General features: G+C 41.1%; 1 non-coding gene across 1 annotated transcript; it reads right to left on the bottom strand.

Annotated features, from left to right (window-relative positions):
* Positions 1 to 2,645: 2,645 nt before the first annotated feature.
* On the bottom strand, positions 2,646 to 2,721 carry TRNAA-UGC (transfer RNA alanine (anticodon UGC)). The gene has a single exon. It is a non-coding gene; the product is annotated as a tRNA-Ala (tRNA).
* Positions 2,722 to 7,573: the final 4,852 nt, after the last annotated feature.

The following is a 7,573-nucleotide window of genomic DNA, read 5'->3' as shown; positions in this document are numbered from 1 at the left end:
GTTGCATGTGAGTATTAGATGCATCTGATCCTTTCTGGGTACTATTATAACTTCAGGCTGGCTGGCTCTAAGGGTCAACTTCGATTATGAGTACTACACACTGTGCAATGTCTGTCCAGTTGGGCGTATTTATTCTGCAGTGTCTGGTGCCTGCTAGACTCCACCTTTGGGTGTTCTGCTTGTGTAGGTAGTTAAGTCTAGGGATGGTGCTGTCTGCCACCCACTACCAGTAGTTTTGGCTCTAGTTATTCTTGTGTTGGCATCAGTTGTTTTTTGTTACCCGCTATGGGCTACCAGTCTGCAGCTACTGCACTTTTTGCTATTTGTGTCTGTGTTTTCTGTGTTTGGGTACCATGGGAGGGGCCAACCTTTGCATAAGGCTCAGCTTCCTCCTGCTTAGAGATGATGAGCTCCATAAAAACCCCAAGCTCTGTAAGATTTGTCTCTACTTTTTAGCTTCTCCTCCTCCTCTTGTAGCTCTCTGGTCTTCCCAGAGAGTCTTCTGTAGTAATACTGTAGTGTGGGCTCAGATTGGCCTCACCCAATCAACCCCTCCTTAGGTTGCATTCTTGGTTAGTTAGGGCAGCTGAGGTTGTGAACACAACATTTGTCAGACCCCCTACTTCAGGAGTCTCTTGGTCAGGACCTCAGTACAGGGAATGTGGCCCCTGTTCCAGAGCTTGATCCCTCAGCCACTACTGGATACTCAAATTTTATTTCTCCCCAACAAGGTGAGCAGCAGGTTCAGACCATGTGTCGTTGATAGTCCCCTCTGCAGAAGTTCTTTCAGCTGTCGAGACCCAGTCTCAGGAAGGAAGATTGAGAGAGTGCTCTTCGGGGGCTGACTGTGTCCCTCCCAAAATGGTTACACCCCTCGACCAGATCCAACAATAGACTCATAGGGACCCACACTTTAAATGTCCATGCTCCAAGTCTCTGTCTCTTTTTCCTGTGTAATCTAGCCTAGCATGACAGAATATTCAGTGCCCAGGCTGGTTGACTGTGAAGCTCCACCCTATCCAGTGCACCAGAACCACTGTGCCATTGCTGATCACAGAGAGTGGAACTTGCCTCAGCTGGACTAGCTTTTCCTCAGGATACCACTCTGGCAAGGGTTGTTAGGTTCTGAACTGATGCTTTCTGCAGCTGGTCCCTGGATGTGCCAGCCCTGGACCTTCCAAGCAGGAACCCAGTCAGACCAGTGGGAGACACTACCTGTGACTAGCCCTCAGCAACCTTTTTGGAGCTACAAGCAATTCAGAGTTTGTGGCTGCCTCTGCTAGGCCCAGGTGTACATGGAAATACCAAGCTGCACTCCTAGGCTGGCTTTTACCCCCTGTGGTCCTGGAGGAAAGTCCACTCAAATGGCCAAGTTTTCCTGAGTCTCACCTCCTGCAGCCTGTATGCTGGCAGCTTGTTGGGTTCAGCTGCTGAAAAAACCTCTGCTAGAGTCAAGAGCCTGCAACAATTCAGCAATTGGAAGGGTGGTGGGTGTGGCTTTGCCCCTTGGCCCCAGGTGTCAGTCTGTCCAGACTTTTTTCACAGACCTAAGTAGCATGTGGCACCAGGAGTCCAGTGGGTGTGGCCTTTGAGACCCAGAGGTGTGGTCTGCCCACCCACAGCTTCAACTGAGTCTTCTGTGAGTTGGAAGCACCAGTCATAGACTTGGGAGAGTATGGGGAGGAGCTCCAATCTCAACATCAGATAACTGAGCCACTGATACACTCCCTGCTTCCTGGCCTCTCAGAATGACCTGATGCCATGACTATGGTATGAGAGACTCTTAATGGTGGAGCAACCACTTTCCCCCAGGCTGATATCACTCAGAGACGATTGCTCCACCCAAGAAAGATGGCAATGGCAGTACTGGAAAATGATTCAGCACAGGGGTTTCGGTGGCCATCCCCTACAGTGTCTTTCCCTGGGCCTCCAACTTTACACTGTCTTCCTACAACTCCAGTCCTCTCAGCTCTCCTGCTAGCATTCCAGGTAGGTGGCTGTGAATGAGATTTTGTGTGTGGGCCCTTTAAAATGGAGTCTGCATCTGAAAGCTCTGTCTCTTTCTCATGGACATAAATCTGGCCTTTTCACAGATAAATGCTGTCTGGGCACCTCTTCTAAGCTCTGGGGCTCTAGTCTGGGGCTCCAGGCCTGGGGCTGAGGACCCACACTTCTCAGGGCAACCTAATCTGCTGTGAGAGTCCTTCTGGGCCACCGCTCACTCCTGAAAGCCGGGCAGCCCTTTCCGCATCTCCACCCTTCCTACCAGTCTCGGTGTGGCTTCTTCGGTGATCCTTGGTTATAGACTCCTCTGTTTAGTCCAAAGTTGGTTTTTCAAGGTGATTCTTTTTTTTTTTTTTTTCATTTTTCCAAAGCTGGAAATGGGGAGGCAGTCAAACAGACTCCTACATGCACCCGACCAGGATCTACCCGGCACACCCACCAGGGGGCGATGCTCTGCCCCTCTGGAGCATCGCTCTGTTGCATCCAGAGCCATCCTAGCACCTGAGGCAGAGGCCACAGAACCGTCCCCAGCGCCCGAGCCATCTTTGCTTCAATGGAGCCTCGGCTGCGGGAGGGGAAGAGAGAGACAGAGAGGAAGGAGAGGGGGAGGGGTGGAGAAGCAGATGGGCACTTCTCCTGTGTGCCCTGGCTGGGAATCAAACCCAGGACTCCTGCTCGCAAGGCCGATGCTCTACCACTGAGCCAACTGGTCAGGGCTCAAGGTGATTCTTTTTAAATTAAGTTGTAATCCAATTTGGTCCTGGGAGGTGGCAGTTGGAACATCTGCCTACTCAGTCACCATCTTTCTTCTCTCTCAGATATTTTATTCTTGTGTTTTGTGTACTTAGTTGTTCACAAAAGGTATTTTAAATTTCATTTTTTATTGAGTAGTTAATATATGTCTAACATGAAAATGCACAATAATAGGTATAAAATGAATGCAGAAAAACAAAAAAATTTTCAGGTCAAAAGAAAGTTTATGGAGCATAAATATATATATATATATATATATATATATTTTTTTTTTTTTTTTTTTTTACTGGAAGTGATAGTTAATACCCCAGTGTTTATGCTAATTTACTTGAAGCATCTGTTATAACCAGATCACCACTTGGTGCCAAAACTAATATTTTCACTTCAGAGATGCCTATGAGATTTGTCCCCTGAAAAAAAGCATTTCTCAAAATAAATTGGACACCTGTATAAATGTAGAGGAAAATTTATAATGGAAAGAAATAGTTATCACCTAAAAGAAGCTGGTTGAAATGCTTTCTGTTTTATTTTATATTAATTGTGCTTATTTATTTATTTTATTTTTTTGTACTTTTTCGAAGCTGGAAACGGGGAGGCAGTCAGACAGACTCCTGCATGTGCCTGACCGGGATCCATCCGGCACGCCCACCAGGGGGCGATGCTCTGCCCATCTGGGGCATTGTTCTGTTGCAACCAGAACCATTCTAGCGCCTGAGGCAGAGGCCACAGAGCCATCCCCAGCGCCTGGGCAAACTTTGCTCCATTGGAGCCTCGGCTATGGGAGGGGAAGAGAGAGACAGAGAGGAAGGAGAGGGGGAAGGGTGGAGAAGCAGATGGGCACTTTTCCTGTGTGCCCTGGCCAGGAATTAAACCTGGGACCCCTGCATGCCAGGCTGACGCTCTACCACTGAGCCAACCGGCCAGGGCTGTGTTTAATTTTTTGATGGAGAAGGTTACTATAAATTTGATTATTGGCCAATAAGTAGGTATGGCTGTTTGGGGAATTCAAGAATAGAATAAGCAGCATAGGCCAACATGCATGCATGTAAGGTGTTTGTAGGAGCTTAACTGTATAAGTTCTTGTTTCCTGTTGCTCATTTTTTCTATTTATACTGTTTTTGTTTATTTAATATATTAAGACTTTTAGTTTTTCAGAAGTTATTGAATTTTTTCCAAGTTTTCACAACTGTGTTATGAAAGGATTCCCTGATTGACTACATTTGGGACAGTGCCATATAAGAGATCTACGAGATTCATAAAGCACATGAATATACTGAAGTCTCTAATGACTTTGGCATTTAAAAACCTATTTGATTTTCTTTAACTTAATTTCTCAAAATGGTTTTGTATTGCAGAATGCTTTACTGCTGAATATCTACTAACTTTCTAAGGAGAACTAAATTCAGTGGATGCTTCTGTAGGCTTATATTATTTTACTGTATTACCTTTTTTCTTAAATTTTGGCTTAGCATATCAATCTCAACTTTGTCTCAAATTCTTCCTTCCTATATGTCCTTACAGTGAGAGCACCCACTGCTATATGATTTGCTTCTTTTGTTGCTTGCATGCTTGCATTCGGTTTGTTTTTTCTTCGTGCATATTCCTCAGAGAGGGATTTCCGCTTCCAGCTCAGATGGACTGGTTTGTGGTCAACCAATGTTATCACTGAGAAAAACTTGGAAAACCAGATGAAAAATAACCATTTGAAGGCAACGGATGATCTTTGTTGCAACTAGGTCTCAGCCACAGATTCTGAGCGCAGAGGCAAGAAGATATTTTGCAACCAGGGCATTTTTAATTCTCAGAATGGGGTAAGAATTGATATCCAGATACAGAGAAACTGGTAGAACTTTCAATATTCTCATAGGGCTCAAGAGACAAAGATAAATAAATAAATAAATATGTAAATAAATAAATAAATAAATAAATAAATAAATAAATAAATAAATAAATGGTATTTAAGGGGACAAAATTCCCTATAATATGAAAGAGCTCAATATTCTTCCTAGTAAATAAATATCCTAAAATTTGCAGTCTCATGGTGCTGCCTAGTGTTCAGTAGAGAGTCCCTGTGGACACTCACTCCCATCTGTACACAAACCTGTGGGATCTGGAACAGAGATTAGATCAATGGACTAAAACTCCACCCCAGTCCCAGGCCTAGCTCAGTCCCTACTTGGAAACAGGTGATCAACCTCCTTTCTGTCTGCCTATTGGAAGAAATAGTGAACTCCCACTGAATGAAGATATCATGTTCAATATGCAATTTAAAATTCAAGGGGAGGAAAAAAAGGAGATAATGGAAACAAATGCAGATGACCCAGATATTGAAATAATCACACAAGGGCTTTAAAATGCAATAATTAATATAGCCAAGAAAATAAGAAAGTTATTTGAAATTATGATGAGAATAGATGAGGAATGTAATGAGAGAATTAAAGTCTTTAATTTTTTTTCTGTTTATTTTTAATTTTTGGAGCTCATGCTCTAGTGCTTTTTAATGAACATTGGCAACCTAAGATTGAAAGCCTGATTAGGGAATGGAATGCATATCATGTAATAATTTGCTTTAGCAAAAGTTTTGGGCTGTGACAGTAAAGAACACACTAGTAAGTCTAATATACATTTCATGAAACATTTAAAATATCATACACCACACATATAAGCAAAATGATTAAAAGACAATGATACCCTGGCCGGTTGGCTCAATGGTAGAGCGTCAGCCTGGCGTGCAGAAGTCCCGGGTTCGATTCCCAGCCAGGGCACACAGGAGAAGTGCCCATCTGCTTCTCCACCCCTCCCCCTCTCCTTCCTCTCTGTCTCTCTCTTCCCTTCCGCAGCCAAGGCTCCATTGGAACAAATATGGCCCGGGCGCTGGGGATGGCTCTGTGGCCTCTGTCTCAGGCACTAGAATGGCTCTGGTTGCAGCAGAGCGACGGCCCAGATGGGCAGAGCATCGCCCCCTGGTGGGCATGCCGGGTGGATCCCGGTGGGGCGCATGCGGGAGTCTGTCTGACTGCTTCCCCGTTTCCAGCTTCAGAAAAATACAAAAAAAAAAAAAAAAAAAAAAAAAAAAAAAAAGACAATGATATTCATTTCAGTACTGTTTCAATGTTTATTAAAAAGAACTATTTATAAAATGCATATAATAACAATTAAAAATAAAACAATTACACATATCCAAAATATTTGTCAAAATATTTTTTAAATAATTGAAATCTTTTAAAAAGAAGACTTATTTAAAACTTGTGATTGGTCATGGTAGTGGTCAAATTTACAACACAGAAGAAGAGAAATAATTTCAGACGTTCCCACTGACACCAAACTTGACTGTAAAACATTTAGTATACAGGGTCTTATATATGGTTTCTACCCATGTCCAACCTAAATTATAATGTAGGAAACTTTAAAGGATTTTGAGGTAAAAATACCCCCATTGGAGGATGCAAGCCTAAATTATTGATTATATTAATTACAGTGTTTGTAGCATTGTGATACAAATTGTGATACAAATTTTGGATAATTTTTTTTTACATTTGTTTTTCAGAATATTTTAGTCTTCTGGGAAATTTATGTAACTATTAAGGTTCACTGAATTTCAGCTAGTCTTTATATACTAATTCTATTGGTTTAAACATGCCCTTTATTTTAATTTTTTTGATATTCTTTTAATGTATAATGAGAGCAACTGCTAAAAGTTGATATTGTTAATGGAAAAATCTACGGAATATAATTGGAGGTTTTCATTAAATTAACGTTTGGACTTCTAATGGTTCTCATTAACTGGTGCTTTACTCAAATTAAAAGGAAGCTCTCAGACTCTCTAATTTTACTAACTCCAACTTTATCAATTTTGAGCTCTTAGGTTTTACTTACTTTTTTGAATGCAATATTTTTCCTCTCTTTATGTTACTTTTGTTTATAAGTACATTTACATCTATCTACATCTATCTATCTATCTCTATATGTGTAAGTACATATGTAAATATAAAAATAAAAGAGACTCTGACTGGATAGCTCAACTGGTAAGAATATCATCCTGGTATGCCTTCCTGGGTGTGGGTTTGATTGCCAGTCAGGGCACATATAAAAATCAACCAATTAAACCATAAATAAGTGGAACAACAAAATCAATGTTTCTTTCTGTAACTCTCTACTTCTCTAAAATCAATAAATAAAAATTTAAAGAAAAAAATGATGCTTCCTCTTGAAATTTAGTGTACTACACTAGTATATATCACTTTCTATATTCTATATTTTAATCACATATTCCTCATTTAATATTTTTGATCCAATTTTTAAATATTATTTTATAGTTCTATCATATTATTTATAAGATAACATGGCCTTTTTATGGCCTTATGTTTTCAGATTATGTATGACTAATTTTCTATATACATTATGTTCTTATCAAACTGGATTATTGGCTATGTCTGATACTTTCAAACATCACTTTGCCTTGGCTCAAGTCACTTATTCTATTTGGTATGTTATATTTTCTAACACAGAGATAGTTAAACCCACACATATTTTGAGTATCAAGAAGTGTACTTTATTTATTTATTTATTTAGAAACAGACAGGGACAGTCAGGAAGGGAGAAAGATAAGAAGAATCAACTCATAGTTATGGCTCCTTAGTTTTTCATTGATTGCTTCCTCATATGTGCCTTTATCCATGGGCTCCAATTGAGCCAGTGATTCCTTGCTTCAGCCAGAGATCTTGAGCTCAAGCCAGCGACCTTGGGCTTTAAACCAGCAACCATGGGATCATGTCTATGACCTCATGCTCAAGCATGTGACCAGCACCCCCCATCT

The sequence above is a fragment of the Saccopteryx leptura genome, chromosome 7 (genome assembly GCF_036850995.1).
Source record: "Saccopteryx leptura isolate mSacLep1 chromosome 7, mSacLep1_pri_phased_curated, whole genome shotgun sequence".
Lineage (NCBI taxonomy): Eukaryota > Metazoa > Chordata > Mammalia > Chiroptera > Emballonuridae > Saccopteryx > Saccopteryx leptura.
The sequence above is the reverse complement of the archived record's forward strand: the minus strand, read 5'-3'. Positions and strand labels throughout refer to the sequence as shown.